Source organism: Antechinus flavipes, chromosome 3 (assembly GCF_016432865.1).
Source record: "Antechinus flavipes isolate AdamAnt ecotype Samford, QLD, Australia chromosome 3, AdamAnt_v2, whole genome shotgun sequence".
Taxonomy (NCBI): Eukaryota; Metazoa; Chordata; class Mammalia; order Dasyuromorphia; family Dasyuridae; genus Antechinus; species Antechinus flavipes.
The window spans coordinates 520,531,808-520,555,445 of NC_067400.1; the positions used below are offsets into that span (position 1 = coordinate 520,531,808).

Genomic DNA, 23,638 nt, shown 5'->3' on the forward strand with positions numbered 1-23,638 from the left:
TCCTTCTTATCTGAATTGTTTCTGTTTAAAAACTTATCAGCCTTTTTGGCCCACTTTCTATAAAATAAGAAATCACTGACTCCTATCTGTCCTTTCTTTGAGCCCCTCAACTTTGCTTTCCAAAAATTTATGATGGTGGCAAGTAGGTGGCGCAGTAGATAGAGTACCAGCCCTGAAGTCAGGAGAACCTGAGTTCAAATTTGATCTCAGACTCTTAACATTTCCTGGCTGTGTGACCTTGGGCAAGTCACTTAACTCCAATTGCCTCAGCAAGAAAAAAAAAAGAAAAAGAAAAAACATTAATTTTCCTACATGATATTTGCCATGAATTTCTGCTCTGCTCTTCTGCTGTTGTTTCTCCTGCACTGTATCGGCTACAATCTATGGTAATAGAATTCTAGGATTTATACAGGCTGGTTTTTTGTTTTCTTTTTTCTTTTTTAAAGCTTTGTGTGTGTGTGTGTGTGTGTGTGTGTGTGTGTGTGTGTGTGTGTCTGTCTGTCTGTCTGTCTGTCTGTCTCTCTATGTCTCTCTGTGTCTATGTGTCTATGTCTATGTGTCTCTTTTTCTCTTTATCTCTGTCAGTCTGTCTGTTTCTCTGTTTCTGCCTCTTTCTCTGTTTCTAACTCTTTGTTTCTGTCAGTCTAGCTTTCTGTCTGTCTCTCTCCCAGAGCCCCAAATTGGTATTCCCTTATCTCTATCAGGTTAGAAGTGCAGCAGCTATTCATAGGACAATCATTCTACTGATGGGCATAAGAACTCTGATCTACTCCTTTTCCAACCTGAGCCTGCTCACTCCTCCTTAGTTTTCCTGGTAGTGCTCTATACTTGTGCGCTCAGTATATTGGTGACTTAGTGTGGACATCCAGTCAATCCAGAGTTTAACAATGCAGAACTCCCAAGCTCAAACAATCCATCAGTCTTAATTTCCCTAATAGTAGGGATTGCAAATATGAAGCCCATCATGTTCAACTTAAACTCTCTTGACTGGATGTCTAAGACTTCAGGCAAATATGGTTTATTTGTTTGTTTTTAAACTAATGTTGGTTAGATGCCCTATTGCCAAGAGCACACAATTAGTATATTTTAAGCTACAGTTAAGAAATCCAAATTCTATTCTCAGATATCAGCTTTTTTTTAAAGTTGTATTAATGCTATATAAAAAAAAAGTTAGTTGTTTTCAGTTGTGCTTCTTCCACAATGGACATTTCTTGGTAAAAAAGAAAAACAGGGTGAAATTAAACCAATTAACAGTGACATCTAACAGCATATGCAACATTCTGCACCCTTAGTTCCTTACCTCTCTATTGAGAAGAGGAAGGTATGTCTCACTATATATACTCTGGTCTTACTATTAGTCTCTACTGTTACCCAGAGTTGTGCTCTGTCTTAGTATTGTTTTTACTTGCATCACTGTAGTCATTGTGTATCTTGTTCTTTGGTTCTATTCACTTTACTTTGCATCAATTCATCCAAGTCTTCACAAGATTGTCTGATTTTCTCCTACTCTTCAGATGCCATTTTAGTCAGCTGTTTGGTTCTTTTTTTTTTTTTTTTTTTCTTTTCTCTCCTGAATTCCCTATTGTTAATCAGTCTTGTTCACATACACCAAAATTTCATCATATCCCAAACATATGTCTTGAGTAATCACAGAACCTTCTTTTATTTAGGTCAGGGGACCTAAAACCATACATATTATTCTTCATTCCTTCTTCTAACATTTTTTGGATGATCTCTGGATCTCTGAATGATCTAGGGAGCCAAAACAACAACAACAACAACAACAAAGATTCTTTGGAGTTTCCTCCTGAAATGGTCTAATAGCACACCTTTCTTTAGGAAGAGTTTTGTATCCTCACCCTCCCAAGTACTGTGCTCTTACCATTACCTCTTCAATCCTCTCCCAGAGTTATAAAATTAAATTACAGGTAGAGATGGCCTTGAGGTGAGGGAAGATCTTTATTGACTTGAAAGTCCAACTTGAAGGTTTTTAGAGTGAGTGGCATTATGAGTTGGACTTTAAAGGCAAGGACAAAATCCAGGAAAGGGAGGGGGAGATACTAGAAACCATACAGGCAGAGGAATGAGGGTGAGAAAGTGAATGATGAGTTCAGAGAACAAAAAGTAAGTAGTTTCAGTGGAAATCTGATCAAAAAGATAGGGTGACAGTAGAATGAAGGGGAAAGTAATTGGAACCTGATTGAGTAGGTAATAGGGAGTTAATGAAAGATTTTAAGCAGAAGTGAGAGTATCCTGGTTTGTGAGTAAAAAGGATTATTCTACCAGCAGTATTGAGATTAGAAGGGAAAGAGAATGGAGGAGAGAACTGGAATTCTTAGGAAGCCATTTATCAGAAGCTAGTGATAAATAGGATTCAGATTAGAGTAAAGGCATTAGGAATGGAGAGGAAGGTTGAGTCTGAGCGACTCTATAGATATAGCTTCTAGAATTTAGGAACATCCTGTGTCTGAGAGGGAGAAAGAACAGTTGGTGCTCACCCTGAGAATAAAGGCGAGCTATATGTCATGCATACTCTAATTGTGGCATAGTGACGCATGTATTATGCTGTCGGTGGTGAATAAGAAGTATGGAAAATGGTAGAATGGGGGGGGGGGGAAGCCTACCTGGAATTCTTCAGTCAACAAGCATTTATTAAGCACCTACTGTGTGCCAGGCACTGTGCTAAGTGCTAGGGACACATACAAAAAAATAGTCCCTATTCTCAAGAAGCTCATAGTCTAATGAAGAAGACCATATATCCATATACTGCATTAATTTATGGGGAAAAAATTAACAAAGAGAAGGCACTGACACCTTCAGGAGTCTTGTGTGCCCTAATGCTCGAGGGGCTTTTAGTATGGCTGCCTCTGCTCTCACAAAACCTAGGATTCTGTGAACTACAACGTCCTGCTCCCTCGAACAGAGGAACTACCTCGGGAAAATTAACAGTGTAGTCTAGGGAGCGGAGAGCTTGAAAAGAGGGTGACGTCATGAGCAGCCAATCAGGAGGAAGCTCTGCAGTGCCTAAGCCATTTGATCCTGATTCTTTCTCTGAGGGAGAGAGGATCAGGTTTATGCGTCTCTGCATCTGAACTGAGAATCCCACTAACGGCTTATTTGTCATTGCTTGGAGTCCCAGGGAGATTGAATTACTAGAATGGTTAAAGAGGTAGGAGACTGACCTCCCGTAAGAGAGAAAGCTCCGGGCAGAGGGAAAAGGCTGCCTCCCAGGAGGGCTCCGAGGGCTGGACAAATAAAGTCCAAGAACTTGATGAGGAGATACAGCCTATTCACTATGGTGACCATTCATTTTCCTGCCCTGGGCTTCACTTTCCTTTTTGGACAATTGATAGAGGCTCTCTGGGAGGAGAGAAAGGAGAGCATACCGTATAAAGAATTGGCTTTAAAGCCAGTGAGAATTGACTGGATTCGAGAATTGTGGGCACCTCCATTATATACTGTCTTTGTGATCTTAGGAAGATCCCTTAAATTTTCTATGCCCTAACTCAGAACTATTAGAGATCTATTTGGGACCCTCGGATATCTCGATTGTTCTAGGGGGTATCTTACTACCATTTGACCCTGGCTAAAATGGTTTCACCATCTGGGCAGTTATAAAAAAGAGACAAAGATGTAATACTTACCCAAAAGAATGGACAGAGCTGGACTGAATGATCTCTTAAAATGGAGTCTAAGAGGAGTAAGAAAAACATTAGATTTGAATAAGGCTTCAAAACAGAGCCCTACTAATTGCTACTTAATCCTTTGAGTCTCAGTTGAATGAAGTGATTGAATCTCTAAGGTTCCTTCAGATTTAAGTCCTAAAATCCTATGACCCTTTGAAAAACAATTGTGTCAATTTCTATATTTATTGATTTCCAGGATCTAATATTGTGCCTGATACATTAGTGGACACCAAATAAACATTTATCGAATTGAATAGGAGTGCTCACATATCTAAAGTCTTTTAAGCATTCCAAAGGGGGAATTGAGGCATATAGGGGTAAAAGGACTTGCCCAAGATCACAAAGTGGTAAGTGTCAGAGAAAGAATCCATACCCTATCATAGATTTCTAGTAATTTTTTTCACTATAATGAGTCTATTTTTCTTCATTTACCCATCTCTGTTAATAGCCCCATCATTCTCCAACCAGTCTCCAAATCATGTGAAATTACCTCTTATTTGTTCTTTGTTTTTACTCTTCCCTATCTTCTTATGTCTCCTTCAGTATCTTGTAAATCTCAACCAATCAATGCTGAATGAAGGAAGAAAAGAAATAATGAGCAAATGAGCAAATAAGAGCATTGAGTACCTGAAGGAAAGCTTTCATTTAGAAAAGTAGGATTCCATTCAAGCAACCCAAAAAGCAGAAATACTGATGGGGCTCGACATCCTAATGCAAAAAACATAGACTATTAGAGCTGGAAGACATCTCAGACTAAGATGGATGGTCAGAGCAGAAAGAGCCCTGAATATATAAGATAATAGAGTTAGAAGGAACCTTAGAACATAGAATGTCACTGAGCATGGAAGCACATGCTTGTAATCTATGCTACTGGAAAGACTGAAGTTGATGGAACTCCTGAGTTCAGTAGTTTTCACTTGCTTTGGTGCTAAAGCTGATTGGATATTTGCACTGTCTGGCACCAATCTGATGTGCACCTAGGATAGGAATGCAGGAGCACCAGGCTAATTTGGAGGGCATAACAGACCCCAGGCTGCAGATAGAATAAGTCAAAGCTCTAGTGCCCAACAATGGTGCGATCAAGCTGTGAGTTGCCAATATACTTCCAGCCTGGATGAAAAAGAACCAGTTTCAAGGAAAAAGCAGATAAACAAAAAACATAGAACATCAGATCTGGGAGGGACCAATTCTATGATTCACAGTGGGGGAGACGTGGAAGCTGGAACTCAGAATGTCAGAGCCTGAAAGGATCTTAGACATCATCTAGTCTAATATTCCATTCAGAATATGAAAACTTTTTTCATTTCAAGATTGTTATACCAGTATACCAGGAAAAATAGAAAATTTCAGAATTTGTATTGACAGCCAAATAGCAAGACCAGAATACTTTAGTTTCTAGGAATATTTTGTGACTCTATATTCTGATGCCTAAGAGAGGGTGAAAAAGAGCTGAAATTCACTACAGTAAATCTGCTTAAAAACAAACCAAAAGGGCAGGTAAGTGGCACAGTGGATAGAGTATCAGCCCTGAAGTTAGGAGGACCTGAGTTCAAATGTGACCTCATTCACTTAACATTTCCTAGCTGTGTGACCCTGGGCAAGTCACTTAACCCCAATTGCCTTAGGAAAAAAAAAATCCCAACCCCTGTCCCTGTTTTGAATAAGCATTAAATACAAATCATTATGCAAAGAAGGTGATTTTTGTATATATGTCTATGTGGAATACATATGTTATGCAAATAAATGTTTCTATATGTATATGTGGATGTGCACATGTATACTTAATGCATATTTGTATTTTAAGTATATATACATGTATATATTTAGGCATATGTATATGAATATATTCTGTGATTCTATGTGTGAGTTCAAAGGATTCAATGAGAAAAGCCCTGAATGAAAAGCTAAAGAATTGTGTGTGGTTCAAATACTTATTTAATAAAAAAAAAAGCTGGAGAGATCTCTAGAAGCAAAGCAAAGTTTATTATATGATCTCTGGAGAATCAGGAGTCCCACCCATTGAGCAGACAATCGAAGGGAGGAAGCACCCAAGGTCAACGCTTTTAATCCCTAACACAAATACCCCCTCCCACCACTGACCCTCATCCTTATTGGCTGAGGATCTTACATTCTAAACGTGGGAACTACCCAAGAAATTGAACTTGACCAATAAGTACATAGGTGCCCATATTTGACCGAAACAGAAAGACACTGATGTCATAGGAGGATAACAAGAAGGGGACTCAAGTATGCCTTTAGGAGGATAGCAGGGAGGGAGCTTAAGTATGCCCTTGACTTAATTTTTAAAGTTCTTCAGGCCTACTCAAACTTTGAAATAGATGAAGCCTTACTCGATTTTCACAGCTGTCTTGAAAGATCTCACCTCATCTCGTTCCCTTGGATTAATTAATATTCAGATCTCAGTTCTCAAATGAATTTATTTATTTATTTATTTTTTTTTTAAATATTTTTTTATTGATAGAACGCATGCCAGGGTAATTTTTTTACAGCATTATCCCTTGCATTCATTTCTGTTCCGATTTTTCCCCTCCTTCCCTCCACCCCTTCCCCCAGATGGCAAGAGTCCTTTACATGTTGAATGGGTTGCAGTATATCCTAGATACAATATATGTGTGCAGAACCAAACAGTTTTCTTGTTGCACAGGGAGAATTGAATTCAGAAGGTATAAATAACCCGGGAGGAAAAACATAAATGCAAGCAGTTTATATTCATTTCCAGTGTTCTTTCTCTGGGTGTAGCTGCTTCTGTCCATCTTTGATCAATTAAGACTCTCTTTTGATATAGCATTTTGTTTGCAAAATGCACAGTATGTCATTTTATCCTCACCTTGGAGGCTGATATTATTTCCATTTTACAGAGCAGAAAAATGAAGCAGACTTGCCCAAGATCACACAGCTAGGAAATATCTTTTTTTTTTTTTTTTTATAAATTTTATTTTATTTAATAATAACTTCGCATTGACAGAATCCATGCCAGGATAATTTCTACACGACATTATCCCTTGCAATCACTTATGTTTCATTTTTTCCCCTCCCTCCCTCCTCCCCCCCCCCCCCCAGGATGGCAAGCAGTCCTATATATGCTAAACATGTTGCAGTATATCCTAGATACAATACATATTTGCAGAACCGAACAGTTCTCTTGTTGCACAGGGAGAATTGGATTCAGAAGGTAAAAATAACTCGGGAAGAAAATCAAAAATGCAAATAGTTCACATTCATTTCCCAGTATTCCTTCTTTGGGTGTTGCTGTTTCTGTCCATCATTTCTCCAATGAAACTCAGTTAAGTCTTTTTGTCAGAGAAATCCACTTCCATCAGAATACATCCTCATACAATATCGTTGTCGAAGTGTATAATGATCTCCTGGTTCTGCTCATCTCACTTAGCATCAGTCCATGTAGGTCTCTCCAAGCCTCTCTGTATTCATCCTGCTGGTCATTCCTTACAGAGCAATAATATTCCATAACATTCATATACCACAATTTACCCAGCCATTCTCCAATTGATGGGCATCCATTCATCAAATGAATTTATTTTATAAATCTGGGCAATAATGTCTTAACTTCTTTGAGTCTCAGTGTCTACAAAGTAAGGAGATTGAAGAAAATGTTAAAAGTGTTATGAAATTCATGTTGAGAGGCATTGCAACCTGAGAGGTCATAAGAACCAACACACGAGTTTCCTGCTCTGACACTCTAAGCACTGTGTACTTTTAGGAAATGCTCCATAATCTCTTTGAATATCAGTTTTCTTATCTGAAAAGTGGGAATGAATCCCTATTGTGAATACCTCACAATGCCAGGATGAAGCTCATATGGGGAAATGTCTGTGATGTACATTGTAAACTATAAAGTGCCACAGAAAAGGTACTGATATTCCTGGAGTAACATTTTAGTTCTCCATTGAAAGGTAAAAGAGATCCTTGGTTCTCATACATTATGCAAGCAGAGTCTATGCTCTAGAAGGCCCTTTCAAGCTCAAAAGAATTCTTTGAAAGACACTGAAACAAGGTCTGTAAACTAGCCTAAGTAAGGATACTCATCCCCAGAAATGTAACCACTAGGAGATGCCTTTTTTTTTTTTTTAAAGACGCTTGTAATGATGCCAAAGTTCCCTTTTAATGTCGTGACCCAATTTCTCCAATTGTCCTATTTAGTTATTCTGCCTTAGGTTATAACCTCCCTCTTAATGTTTGAGATAAAGGTTTTATAGACAATCCTTCTTAATGTTTGACAAGATAAATGTTTATCCATTTTAGATGTCATTAGAACATCAGTAACCTCCCTCCATTAGGTTATCCCCACCTAGGTCCCTCCACCCCTTCCCCAGATGGCAAGAGTCCTTTACATGTTGAATGGGTTGCAGTATATCCTAGATACAATATATGTGTGCAGAACCAAACAGTTTTCTTGTTGCACAGGGAGAATTGAATTCAGAAGGTATAAATAACCCGGGAGGAAAAACATAAATGCAAGCAGTTTATATTCATTTCCAGTGTTCTTTCTCTGGGTGTAGCTGCTTCTGTCCATCTTTGATCAATTAAGACTCTCTTTTGATATAGCATTTTGTTTGCAAAATGCACAGTATGTCATTTTATCCTCACCTTGGAGGCTGATATTATTTCCATTTTACAGAGCAGAAAAATGAAGCAGACTTGCCCAAGATCACACAGCTAGGAAATATCTTTTTTTTTTTTTTTTTTTATAAATTTTATTTTATTTAATAATAACTTCGCATTGACAGAATCCATGCCAGGATAATTTCTACACGACATTATCCCTTGCAATCACTTATGTTTCATTTTTTCCCCTCCCTCCCTCCTCCCCCCCCCCCCAGGATGGCAAGCAGTCCTATATATGCTAAACATGTTGCAGTATATCCTAGATACAATACATATTTGCAGAACCGAACAGTTCTCTTGTTGCACAGGGAGAATTGGATTCAGAAGGTAAAAATAACTCGGGAAGAAAATCAAAAATGCAAATAGTTCACATTCATTTCCCAGTATTCCTTCTTTGGGTGTTGCTGTTTCTGTCCATCATTTCTCCAATGAAACTCAGTTAAGTCTTTTTGTCAGAGAAATCCACTTCCATCAGAATACATCCTCATACAATATCGTTGTCGAAGTGTATAATGATCTCCTGGTTCTGCTCATCTCACTTAGCATCAGTCCATGTAGGTCTCTCCAAGCCTCTCTGTATTCATCCTGCTGGTCATTCCTTACAGAGCAATAATATTCCATAACATTCATATACCACAATTTACCCAGCCATTCTCCAATTGATGGGCATCCATTCATCAAATGAATTTACTTTATAAATCTGGGCAATAATGTCTTAACTTCTTTGAGTCTCAGTGTCTACAAAGTAAGGAGATTGAAGAAAATGTTAAAAGTATATGAAATTCATGTTGAGAGGCATTGCAACCTGAGAGGTCATAAGAACCAACACACGTGTTTCCTGCTCTGACACTCTAAGCACTGTGTACTTTTAGGAAATGTTCCATAATCTCTTTGAATATCAGTTTTCTTATCTGAAAAGTGGGAATGAATCCCTATTGTGAATACCTCACAATGCCAGGATGAAGCTCATATGGGGAAATGTCTGTGATGTACATTGTAAACTATAAAGTGCCACAGAAAAGGTACTGATATTCCTGGAGTAACATTTTAGTTCTCCATTGAAAGGTAAAAGAAATCCTTGGTTCTCATACATTATGCAAGCAGAGTCTATGCTCTAGAAGGCCCTTTCAAGCTCAAAAGAATTCTTTGAAAGACACTGAAACAAGGTCTGTAAACTAGCCTAAGTAAGGATACTCATCCCCAGAAATGTAACCACTAGGAGATGCCTTTTTTTTTTTTAAGACGCTTGTAATGTTATGCCAAAGTTCCCTTTTAATGTCGTGACCCAGTTTCTCCAATTGTCCTATTTAGTTATTCTGCCTTAGGTTATAACCTCCCTCTTAATGTTTGAGATAAAGGTTTTATAGACAATCCTTCTTAATGTTTGACAAGATAAATGTTTATCCATTTTAGATGTCATTAGAACATCAGTAACCTCCCTCCATTAGGTTATCCCCACCTAGGTACCTCCACTATGTCATTGTTTTTGTTATTCTATAAAAAGCTTGCTGTCCAGATACTTGGGGCTAGACTCTTTGAGATGACAGTCTCGTCTAGCCCTGGGATCAAACATGGATCCATTGGTCCCAGTATTTCTCTCCATTTAATAAACTATTGAATTGGCTTCTAATCTCTTGTCTTGCTCAGTATTACAGTAAAGTCATTTTCTAAAGGGGCCATGATCTGTATTTGTGAAGCAAGGACCCAGCCTGATAAAGTTAAAGTACTATTTCTGTGAATCTTAGTAATATTAATATTATACCTTTCCTTCCTAATCTTCCTCCTTGTAGCCAATCCCATAGAGTCTTTCCCCTTCTCCAGACAGCAAGTGCCTCCTTTATCTATAATAATTATATCTAATATTTGCTTAAATGGAGGATGTTGAGGTCTAGCTTTGGGGTACCTAAATGAAATTAGGGTTAAGGTCTAGTGGCAGGTTTGGGGTACAGATTCGGCGCAAGGTGGTCTAGTAGCGGCGCGAGTTCCCAATAAAAGCATTTATTGGCCCAGAGAGCTAGATTGATAAAAGAGGTTTATTATTAGATAAGCAAAGTTAAAGTATAGGCGAAGGTAGAGATAAGGAGGGCACTGGACAGAGGGTCCAGTGGACAGAGGATCCTTACATGGTAGCCATGTTTGGAATCTCTGCAAAGAGGGGTTCCCAGCGTGGCCTTTTTATAATAGGAGACTTAGCTCCAGGGGCTTTCGGGTGTAGCCCCAAAGTTGGCTCATATCCGGGTGGGGCTGGGAACAGGTCAGATCTTCTATTGAAATTCAAAGGGACCAGGATTTGTGAGTTAAAGGGCAATTTACATTATTAACTAGGAGAGGGTGGGAATCTAGAAAGGAAGCTTTCCCGCATCAGAGGACAGGGAAAGAAATAGTATTTTTTTTTTTTACTTAATTTTTCAGCAGATTTCAGGAGGTGAATTTTACTTTCCTTTTGTAATGCCAGAGAAACTGAGGCAGGAGAGAGATTAGAGAGTTTTAATATTTTATTAATGGGAGAGTAAGATTGACTGGACAGGACTCTCGTCTCAAATTATCCAGTCAGACAGAGATAAAGCTATACTGGGACCAAGGAATCCATGTTGGTCCCAGGGCTGGAGGAGACTATCATCCCAAAGAATCCAGCATCCAGCCGCCAGCCTCCAGCCTCCAGCCATGAATGGAGGAACCCCAACTTCTTGAATATCTTTTCTCTAAACAAAGGAAGGAGTAAGAAGCTGTCAGGATGGGAGAGGCCATAAATCCTAAAAAAAAACAAAAAAAAACCCCAGAGACTGGATGTCTGAATACACAGAGATATCTTAGAATATTTTAGAGGGATGTTGTAAATTCTTGAGGACAGAAAAGAATCAGGAGGTCTACTCTCTTGTTTATCTTGCTTGGGCTAACAATTTATAACCTTAGAGTAATTGGTCCTCAGTAATGGACCAGAGGGGGAGTTAAACAACTTAGGGGATTGACACAGAACAGTTAAAGAAACTGAGACAAGGGAAACTAGTGCAGGGAAACTGAGTCAAGGCAGTTAAAGAGAATTGTGGCATAACACTTTCACACTGTTTCTGGCAGCAGCAGCTCCTGGGGAACCACACCTACGCAGTCTTTCTGGCAGATTTGTGCAGAATTACCAAGATGTCCCCTTCCCCCAGTCTGCTGTGACACTGAATCACAGAATATGGCCCCTCGTGCATAAAACACAAAATGTCAGAACAGATAACAGGATCCCTGACCATTCATTCCAGCACTATCTTCACCCATTTCCTCCAATTTATTGGTTGAGATAGGGAATTTGAAAACCTTCTTGCTCCAAGTCACTACTTCCAAACTCTCTATCTACCCCTATAATTTAGTAATCTCTCCTCCACTAAAGTTCTCCCAATCCATATCTACCACCCAGTCAAAATTCTGATGACTGGTCTACCAAACTCCAGGATACTCTCCTTTTTTCCTCAATGAGTTCAGTACCTGGCTCACAATAAATCTCTTTTCTTCAACTCCTGCCAGAAGACTTCAACATACTCGCTCAAACAACTTAACTTCCCAAATCCTCAATTTACTCATTTCATGCAGCTACATACAAAAATTATCACTTCCTTATTCTTATCACCAACAAATGGTAATGGCAAATGAATCACTTCCATATTCATAAATTCTAAAATCCCCTCATTTTAACATAATCTATTGTCCTTACATTGTTATGCCACAGTTCTCTTTAACTGTCCTGACTCAGTTTTCCTGTAAAAGTTTCCCTTGTCTCAGTTTCCTTAACTGTTCTGTCTCAATCTCTTATAAATTAGCAAGATAAGAGAGTAGATTCCTGACTGTTTTGTGTCCTCAAGGATTTACAATATTCCTTTAGAATATTCCAAGATAACCCACGATATCTTTACTTCTTTGTCTCCGGATCTTTTAGGGTTTTATGGCTTCCCCTCCCTGATAAAAACTTTCCCTCCCTTTCTCTTCTTTGTTCTTCCATTCATTGCTGGAGAATGGCATCTGGCAGCTGTATGCTGGACGCTGGATTCTTTGGGTCCTCCAGCCCTGGGACCAATATGGATTCCTTGGTCCCAGTATACTTATCTCTGTCTGACTGGATAATCTGAGACGAGAGTCCTGTCCAGTCAATCTTACTCTCCCATTAATAAAATATTAAAAACTCTCTAATCTCTCTCCTGCCTCAGTTTCTCCGGCATTACAACATCATTCTCTCTCTGCTTTGGCACCTCAATCTTTGTTTTTTGTATCTAATATTGTTGAGGTTGGCAAAGGGGGACCCAAAGTTTGGGTCCCAGACCAGTATTGCCAAGTGACTCAAAAGAATTTGCAGGCAGACTTGAACCCATCTCCTAGTCAAGGGGCAAAGTTTAATGAAAATAATTATAACACCATTACAAGAGCCGGGTAGAATTCTAAGGAAATTTCGGCAGAGAAACAGAAGCAAGGAGATACATTTATGCAGCTTTCAATCATAGATATGCTAATTTTATGGCCCATAGGAGTAGTCTCCAGAAGGAGTGTCTCTTGGTTAACGAGATGATTACTGACAAGATTACCAGTCAGCAATGAATTGAGGAATGGTCTCTAGAATCAGGCAGATTGTCAGAAAAATAGCATTCCTAGATTAGGGGTATGGGTGTGGGGAGAGGCAAAGCCAGAGGACTTTGGAATCAGATTGCCAGAACAGAAGTCCCAAGGTCAGCCCCCTCCCCCAAAACCACCATTATATTTCCCTACAAGCTATATCATATCAATATGACTTTAAATTCTTCAACCCTTCAATTATTTCCCAGTCATCATCCTTCTTTTTCTCCATCTTCATCTCTTATTATGCAGATTTCTTCAGCTACTATCTCCAAACAGTTCCATTTCTTTCATCTTCTCTTGTGTATTGTCCCTGAATGAGATAAGGTGAGATCTTTCAAGACAGTTGTGAAAATCGAGTAAGGCTTCATCTATTTCAAAGTTTGAGTAGGCCTGAAGGACTTTAAGCATTAAGTCAAGGGCATACTTAAAGTGTCTCCTCCCTGCTATTCTCCTAAAGGCATACTTAAAGTCTCCTCCCTGTTATTCCCCCTAGGGCATACTTAAGTCCCCTTCTTGTTATCCTCCTATTTTAACCAAATATGGGCAACTATGTACTTATTGGTCAAGTTCAATTTCTTGGGCAGTTCCCGCATTTAGAATGTAAGATCCTCAGCCAATAAGGATGAGAGTCAGCGGTGGGAGGGGAATTTGCGTTAGGGATTAAAAGCGTTGACCCTGCCTCTTACAGTGCTTCCTCCCTTCTATTGTTTGCTCCATGGGTGGACCCCGATTCTTGCAAGAATCCTATATTAAACTTTGCTTTGCTTCTAGAGATCTCTCCAGTCTTTTTTTATTAAATGGTTTCTGATCCACACATCGCCTTCTTCATCTTCAATCTATTCTTGTCTACTAATTGCTTCCTTACAACCTACAAACATAGCCATGTCCTCCACTCTCATCCTCAAAAATATTCTTTCATGCTCTGTTTTTGCTATTGTCCTATATCTCTCCTCCTTTTTGTGGCTAAACTCCTTGAAAACCACATCTTCCTCTCATTCTTTTCTTAATTCTTTACAATCTGGGTTCCAACTTTATTATTCAACTGAAACTTCTCTCTGAAGTTAACAATGATATTTTAACTGCCAAATACATGGGTCTTTTCTCAGTCTTCTTTCTCCTTGACCTCTGCAGCCTCTGATACTCTGCAGTGTTTAACATTCCTGTATCCTTATCTCTCAATCCTTATCTCGCAAATCTGTGTTATTATTCTAATCTGGTTTTCCTCCCACCTGTTTTACCACTTGTTCTTAGTGTCCTTTGCTGGATCTTCATTCGGGTCACACCCAGTATCAATGGTTTTCCCCTAGGGCTCTGTCCTGGGCCTTCTCTCTCTCTCTCTCTCTCTCTCTCTCCCCCTCCCTCTCTTCCTATCTCCAACTGCCTATTGGATGTCTTGAACAGGATGTCCTTTTTAAAGTCCTTCACATACCAGGCCTCTCCCATCTTTCCAATACTTACATCTTACCCTCTCCTAAGTATACTGTGATCCAGTGACACTGACCTACTTGTTATTTCTCAACAATACAGTCTAATTTTTTATAGCAATATTGTTATTGGTTGTCTGTCATACTTGGATTTCTCTCCTTTATCATCCCTGTCTCCTGACATACCTGGCTTTTTTCAGGTGCTGGCTAAAATCCCACCTCTTATAAGACATCTTTATTTATGGCTTAATTCTTTCTATTGTCTCCAAATTAACTTGTATGTTTATGTGTGTGTGTATACACACACACACACATATACATATATGTATGTATACACACTATCATAAATGTGTTTTATGCTTATGTACATATGGGGATCTGAGCCAACTTGGGGCTACACCCACAGGCCCCTCTAGCTAAATCTCCCATTATAAAAGGGCCACACTGGGACCCCCTCTTTGCAAAGGTCCCAAATATGCTAGCCATGTCAGGACCCTCTGTCCACTGGATCCTCTGTCCAGTGCCCTCCATGTACTCTGGGTACATGGCAGGAGTTTGGTAAATGTTTGTTGATTTGACTGGATTTGGAAGGAATCTCAGAATATAGAATATCAAAACTGGAAGGAGTCTTAGATCACAAAACAAATGCTATCAAAACTTACAGAGACACTAGAGCTTACCTAATACAATTTTTTCAGGCCTACAATCCCTTCTCACTACTAATCAAATGCAGAAATAAACCTGATCCCACCAAGCAGTCATCATTTCTAACTCAACCTTGGTCCAAGAGTAGCATCTAATAAGAAGAATAGGCTCTGTCTGTTCATTTCAATGGAGTAGAGACTCACAAGTTAGTTAGCTTATGTAGAATATAGACTTGAAAAATATATTTGTCTGAAGGCATCACATAGCATTCTACTATTTTAGTCTTCTTTTGCAGATGAGGAACTGAGGCCCAAAGAAGGAAAGAGATTTGCTCAAAGTCAAATAGTTAAGTCAGCAGAAGAGGGAGAACCCCAGCTCAAATCTCATGTTTCTGAATCCAGGTCTCCTTCCCTCATGCCATAAGCTCTGGATTCATTTTGAAATGGAAATGTTTTTTATTTGATTTTTTTAAATTAATTTTTATAATTTGGGACTCAGTGCCATTTCTTTTGCAACTTTTGGCAAACTAAAAACCTGTCTCCAATTAATATTAATCTCACCTTACCAAAACCTGTCCGATGAGATGTGAAAATTTACTTAAGACCTTGAATATACCTTAGGTTAGGAGCTAGGAGAAGAATCTCAACTATCCTTGACTCTTTGGTAATATGTAAATCTTTCCCTCAACTGACTTATTTATAAATCTTCTGTAATTTAATCAGTAACTTGACAATGTACTAATGAACTATTTAATTAGGTTTGCTTATGTATGAGATTAACATTTTAAGTTTTTTCAACTTTTTTGACGTTGAAGGAAGCACTGAACTATGAATCTGTCTTTTCTTTAGTGGCTTAAGAGAAATGTATATGATTGCAATTTATAAGAGAATTATTTTCTGTCATTATGATGTGATTTTGCCTAGCAGAAGCCTTTTTAGAACCCTAAAGATTGTGCAGGTTTATTGCTTTCTCTAGGGTCTGAATCTATATTTGAGCATAATAATAAAACTAGGTTTTTAATCTCTATATTTTTTCATAGCAGAAAATATATTTCAATAGCAATTATCAAACACATAAGCTCAGAGAAAAGATATTCCTCTCATAACAAATTCTCTTCTCTTCTCCCTTTCCTTTTCCCTCTCCTCAAATAATTATTAACTTTTTTGAGCTCCTGTTGCCTCCACTGGAAAAAGGATGTTCTGGGCTGGTATATTACCTCTCTCCCAGAGAGGTAGAATTATTACTAGAAGAGCCTATTCTTCTTATTAGATGCTACTCTTGAACCAAGGTTGAGTTAGAAATGATGATAGCTTGGTGGGATCAGGTTTATTTCTGCATTTGATTAGTATTGAGAAGGGATTGTAGGCCTGAAAAAATTGTATTAGGTAAGCTCTAGTGTCTCTGTAAATTTTGATAGCATTTATTTTGTGATCTAAGATCCCTTCCACATTTGATATTCTATATTCTGAGATCCCTTCCAAATCCAGTCAATTCAACAAACATTTACCAATTAGAATTAGTAATATTATTGTTAGACTCAATAGCCAAAGTTCATATTTCCATAGCACCTCAAAGTTTACAAAACACATGCCACAGAACAGAACTGTGGGGAAAGGGACATAATTATTATTATCACTTTTTAATAGATAAGGAAACTGAGACTTGGAGAGGTTTTATAACTTGCCCAGAGTCAATGATGATGATGATAACGATAATAATGGTTAGTATTTATAGGAAGTATTTCCAGGAAGGTTTGTAAATCACTTTATACATTTTTTTCCTTGCAGCAACCTTGGGAGGAAAGTGTTATTATTATCTTTATTTTACAGATGAGTAAACCGAGGCTGATAGTGGTCAAATGACTTGCCCAAGATCACACCAACTGGTGTCATAGACACTATAGACACTAATGACCTCTAGAAGATTGGCTATGACAGGATTTAAACCCAGTTTCCTTATCTCTAAATTCAATACACCATGCCCTGCTTCACTAAACATTAAAGCAACATAGAAATATGATTTGTTATCATCATCATTATAATTATTTATTTAATATCAACACCACAGAAAAATGAGTTTTTGTTGTTATGGCAGAGTGCCAACAGCAGATGTAACCTACCCACCCTCCACCCCTCACCCTTGGTGTGTTCATTGCTTTCTTGAAGCTTCTCTCTGAATCTCAGAGTAATTTACATGTTTTGGCTCCACTTAGAGGGAAGAGATGATGGGAGATGGAAAGGCGGGATAGAAAACCATCTGTTTTCTTGTAGTCCCAAAAGGACTCAGAGAAATGCCAGCTGAGGGGGATGGACCGCCTTGTTTGAATGTTGTATCCTGATCTGTATCTGGCCACTGGACCCAGATGGTTCTGGAGGGAAAAGTGAGGCAGATGACCTTGCACAGCCCTCCTTCACTTAAATCCAATTCACTTACATGCCATGGTTTCACCTCCTTCCTTCCCTCTTTCCTTTCTTCCTTCCCTCCCTCCCTCTTTCCTTCCTTTCCTCTCTCTCTTCTTCCCTCTCTCCTTCCATTCTTCCTTTTTTTCCTCCTTCCCTCTTTTCTTCCCTCTATCCACATAGAGTATCATATCCTTACCTACAGATGCTCTTAAAAGCATTTATTTTCCTCTTTTGCAACTCTGAATCCTCCCAAGATGTCTGGGATTAATGGCTAGATTTCTTTCTTTAGTTCCAGGCCTTTAACCAAACCAATCTGATTCTACTTGGCCACCTATAGGTTCTAGTCCAAGCTCCATTTAATCATTGTTTGGGTCCTGATTGACGTGTTTGGATACTGAAATTAGGAAAGAGAGTGGAATGCAATTGACTTATTTAAAGCCTAAGTAGCAAGGGAAGAGGTAGCTAACTGAATGGCTGAGAAAGGGAACCATCATTTTCATCAGAGGAGCACTTTGACACTGAAGACATGGCTATTAATTCTGACTAAGAAAAGATCTGGAAATATGTTAACTTGCCCAGAGTTATGTTGGGCTCAGTCAGCACTTGGTAGGAGAAACGTAATGCTTCCTCTGATAGAAAAGAGGAGATAAAGGGAAGTAGAAGTGATGGTGGAAGCAAAAGCATCATAAAGGACACTGTCAGTTGGTCAATAAACACTTATTAATTAATTAACACCTATGCTGTTCCAAGCACTGGGGTTATAAAGAAAGGCAAAAGATGTGTCAGGGAGCTCACCATCTTATAGAGAGGAAACATGCGAACAACTATGCACTGGAGAAATTAAAAACTGACAAAGACAAGGCATTAAGGGAGATCAGGAAAGACTAAGTGTAGAAGAGCGAATTTTAACCAAGACTTAAAAGAAGCTAGGAGGTAGAGAGAAGAGAAAGCAATCTAAATATGGAAGACAGCCAATGAAAATATCTGGAGTTGAGGGATAAAGGATGTGCTATGAGAGAATTTAAACTCAGGACTCTTTCAGCAAACTTTAAAGCAGCATAGAAATATGATTTCTTATTATCTTAATTGTATACTTAATATTAACATAATGGAAATAGGAGTTTTTGCTGTATGGAAGATACAAGTAACAGCAATGAAATTCATTGGGGAGGGGAATAAAATTTTTAAGGTATAAGAAAACCAGAAAAATGGACATGGACTTGTTCATGGTATTTTCTTGGCAAAGATACTGGAATGGTTTGCCATTTCCTTCTCCAGTATGTCCCCATTTTACAGATGAGGATTTGAGGCAAAGAGAGCTTAAATGACATTCCTAGGGACACACAGCTAGTAAGTGTCTGAGGCAAGAAATGTTAGCAAGGTAAAAAATGACAGACCTTGGCAATACATTAGATATAGGAGGTGAGAGAGAGAGAGAGGAGAGTTGAAGGAGCTTTCTATCTTAATTCTTATACTTTGGAGGCAAGGGGAGGCTTGTAGTTGCTATTTTTGTCTCAATAGACCAAAAGATACTCTAAAAAGAATTCTTCAACATGCAAGATTTCTGATTATTCTTGTCAAGTGAAGCATGAAGCAAAGAGCTGTAGGCTCATTACAGTGAAAGAGGTGGAATGTCCCTGGAGGGAGGAAAGGACATAAATGGTGCTGAAACTATCCCTGAAATAAAGATACTGAAATTGTACTTGCACTGGGTCCTGTGATTCCCTCACGAAGCAGCGTCTTCCTTAAATGTAGCTCATGACAAATCTATGCGGAGGCAAATGAGACTCATTGGTTGGACTCTCTTATTGTTTTTCTGAGGATTCAAATAGAAGTCTTCTCCATGCACATTATTTTCTTTAATAAATCTGTTCTGTATTTCATATCTTTAGTAACATCTTGAATACTTGCTGGGGACATAAGCCATTAAGATTATGATGGAGAATACATAAAAACTATATTTAGGCCTCTCATATCCAAGGACAGTATCTAATACTTGGGTTATATTAATGGTCTTGCTTTCTTGCATGATAAAAGTAGGGTCATTTTCTGGAATGACTTCCTATTTCTACCCATGATTTCAGTGGAGTCTCACCTGATGGACAGCAATAATAATACATCTAAATAGCACTTTGTGGTTTCAAAGTGTTCTGAATATATTATCTCATCTTATAGATTTAGAAATTAAGCCTCAGACTTAGTTGAGAGACAACTAATTTGGTAGAAGAAAAAAAAAACTTCCTAACAATCAGAGTTTTCCAAAAGCCTTGAGAAGTAGTGAGTTCCCCATCGTCTACATGGCTGCTTGTTAGGATGGGATTCTTCTCCAGATGTAGATTAGACTAGATAAACACAGATGTCATTTTTAATCCTGATGGACTACAAGAGTCACATAGCTAATAAGAGAGAGAGCTGGAACTCACATTCAGGTCTTTGAATTTCACATAGGGTGGTTTTTTCAATTTATAGCTTCCTGTTTAATTTAATTATTTATTACTTTTCTGGGTTAGGAGGAAAAGAGTCTTCTTGTTGTTGCTGTATTTATCTTAGTAAAACACAATGCACTCTTAAAAGAGCTCCTTCAGAGAAAGGGTTCCACATGTGCAAAAATGTTTGATAGCCCTTTTTGCAATGGCAAGAAACTGGAAACTGAGTGGATGCCCATTAATTGAGAATGAATAACTGAATAAGTTATGGTATATGAATGTTATGGAATATTATTGTTCTATAAGAAATGATCAGCAGGATGACTTCAGAGAGGCCTGCAGGTTCTTCTAGGAACTGATGCTAAGTGAAATGAGCAGAACCAGGAGAGCACTGTACTCAGCAACAAGATTATACAATGATCAATTCTGATGGATATGGCTCTTTTCAACAATGACATGATTGAGGCTGGTTCCAATGATCTTGTGAGGAAGAGAGTCATCTACATCCAGAGAGAGGACTGTAGGAATTGAGTGTGGATCACAACATAGCGTTTTCATTCTTTTTGTTATTGTTTGCTTGCATTTTGTTTTTTCTCATTTTTTCCTTTTTGATCTGATTTTTCTTATGCAGCAAGATAATTGTATAAATATATACATATATTTGATTTAATTATATTTTTAATATGTTTAACATATATTAGATTATTTGCCATCTAGGGGAGGAGGTGGGGGAAAGGAAGGAAAAATATGGAACACAAGGTTTTATAAGGATCAATGTTGAAAAATTATCCATGCATATGTTTTGAAAATAGAAAGCTGTAATAAAAAAAAAAAGAAAGAAAAAAAAGAGTTCCTTCAACCCACATAAAGACTCTGACATCTGATTATTCAAATTAAGGGAAACCTAAAAGAAGAGAGATAGACTTCTCAGTATGTTCATCACTATCAAGGGAAGTTGTCCTGCTTAGGATCCAAATGGAAGGATTCCATATAAGTGGTAAGATCCTCCAGACATGCCACTTTGTGAATAGCATTTGTGCTGTTTGCATCAGACCCCACAGTGTCCAAAGTCTTCTTAGGAAAGAAAAGAAACAAACATTTATTAAATAACTACCTTGTGCTAAGCATTTACAAATATTATTGGGCAGCTAGGTGGCACAAAGTTCCTGGAATCAGGAAGACTCATTTTCCTTAGTTCAAATCTGGCTTCAGATACTTAATAGCTGTGTAAGTAAGTCACTTAACCCTGTTTTTTTCCTCATTTGTAAAATGAGCTGGAGAAGGAAATGGAGAAGGCCAATGACTCCATTATCTTTCTCAAGGAAATCCCAAATAGGGTTACAAAAAAGTTGGACATGATGGAAACAACAGCAAATATTATTTCAATTCATCCTCACAACAACTCTAGGGGGCAGGTGATATGATTATCCCTATTTTATATTTGAAGAAACTGAGGCAAACAAGGTTAAGTGATTTGCCCGGGGTCACATAGCTCATAAGTATCTGAGGCTGAATTTGAACTCATGTCTTTCTGACACTGTCCACTGTACCATCTAGTTGTCTCTAGGTGAAGCAACAAGATCCATGATTATTCCAAAGAGGTTGGCCCAACAACCATAAGATCATAGAATGAGAGTTGGAAAGGACTTGAATAGTCACTACGACCAACCCTCTCATTTTACAGATGAGAAAAGTGAAACTAGAGAGGTAAAAATGATTTGCCTAAAATCTAGAGCAGGATTTGACTTTAAGTCTAACACTGTCTCTCACATCCTTAGAGGAAGTATGTGTAAAATGTCATTTTATTTTACACATTAAAAAGAGGATCCTCAAAAGGGGTCCATAGTCTTCACAAGACTTTCTGCTAGAATCTAAGACACACAAAAAAATTTAAGAATTCCTGAGCTAAAAGATGTGTCTCAGATCTTGAGCAGATTCCACATGAGAAGCTGGGCATAAATTTGGTATGCAAAGAATGGGGGAAATATTCAGAACAATTAGGTCACAGACCTGAATGATTGAAGCATAGCAGTTGCTGTGTTTACTTCTCTCTAGGTAAGTATTTCTCAGAGTGTGGAATTTCCTCCCTCTGGATAGAGGAGGGGGTAATAAGGGAGATTGTCCTGGTCAGGATATTGGCAAAACCTTCCAAATATTGCTGCCCTCCTCACCCCCCATCACCTTCTTTAATACCCTCATTATTCTTCTCCACAATTAATTCAGGAGCCCCATATGGAATAGTGAAGGAAACAATTATTTCTCCTTTGTAATAACATTTTGTATTAAGACCAAGAGTTTTCTTCTTTTCTACTTCCTCATCCAGAAATCATCCTGTTTGGGAAATCCTTCTAAAAGACTTATCCAGCCAAAATAGCTGGATAACAGTAACCAAAGACAGGAAAAGAAATTCTAAGTTTAGGTTAATGGGTACATTTCTGCTCGTTGTGTTTACTCAGACAGGTCTGGGAAAATGTGGATTCTCCCTTTTATCAGACAGATGTTGTGGAACTTATTAAGCTTCTTTGACAAATACTTGGGTGAGTCATGTACCCCAAGATCCTCATTGGAAAATAGCTCAGCCCCTCATTGTAATATTCCATTCTCTCATTGTTAACTCCACCAAAGTTGATTGCTACCCTCAGGAATACCTACTTTTCGAAGGTTATATAAACTGAATTCATCACCATGAGGGATCTTTGGTCTGAGAGATGGCCAGATGACCATTTTTTATTAATAAACATGATGCTTTATTAACAAAATGATTAAGTTACCCAGAAATTATGTCTCTCAAACTTTTTAAATGTCAGAATAAGCATTTGATAAACCCCATTAGTTTATCAATTGTTGTCCTTTGTTCAGACGAGGTCTAACTATCTTCCTCTTCCTTTATTTGTCAGAGGAAAATCCATTTCTGCACTCTGTCCTCTATTAACATCTATATGCAAGTGAAATCTGATCAGAATGGACTCACGGCCAGGTCCTAGCAACAGAAACAAGCTTCAACATTGTTGACAAGGAAGAACCGTTGTTAGAAATGGAGAAATGGAGAGGCATGTTCATGGGTCAGAGAATACCAAAGGTAATATCTAACCCCTTCATTTTAAAGGTATAGAAATTGAAGTCAACAGATTATATTTGCCATGAGTCACAAAGAGAGTAAATAACTGACTCAGGACTTGAAATCACCTTCCTCCTCTCAATTCATAACTGCTTCTACTGCACCACAATAAAATAATTTTGCCCAATCCCTCATTTGTAGATGAGGAAACTGAGCCCCAGAGAGGCCTTAGAACCTAGGCAGCTAGCAAACTGAGTACTAGATTTGAAGTCCAAAAGATTCAAGATCCAATCCTGGCTGAGACATTTGGGAGATAGGTAAACTTGGATAAGTCACTTATTCTTTCTCATTTATAAAATGTAAATAATAATGGCACCTGCCTCATAGGTTGGTTGTGAGGATCAAATGAGATATTTATAAAGAACAATGAAAATATTATTTATTAGGTATTATTAGTACTTCCCTTTAGGCCCTTTCCAACTGTAGAATTCTGGAAAAAAAAAAAAAAGAAGCTCATGTTCAGGCATCTATAGTCATGCACCAGGCAGGACATATAGGAAGTACTCAGGAAATGATCAATGTTGAGCAGGGAATTGTCTATGTTTTATTCTACTATAAAGGAGGGGGAAGTACCTAAAAAGGAGGATAGATTCTAGGATTGCAACAATGTAAACCAAAGAAGGATAAAATGTTATTATGAATGACATGTAAACAAAATGACCAAGGTCTGTTAGGGAGGAGAGATGGAGATTTCTGTGTGTGC

At 38.2% G+C, this 23,638-nt stretch overlaps 1 long non-coding RNA gene across 1 annotated transcript; it reads left to right on the forward strand.

Moving 5' to 3' along the window:
* Nucleotides 1-3,070: 3,070 nt before the first annotated feature.
* On the forward strand, nt 3,071-23,386 carry LOC127555086 (uncharacterized). Its single transcript, XR_007952157.1, has 2 exons — nt 3,071-3,169; nt 22,715-23,386. It is a non-coding gene; the product is annotated as an uncharacterized LOC127555086 (long non-coding RNA).
* Nucleotides 23,387-23,638: the final 252 nt, after the last annotated feature.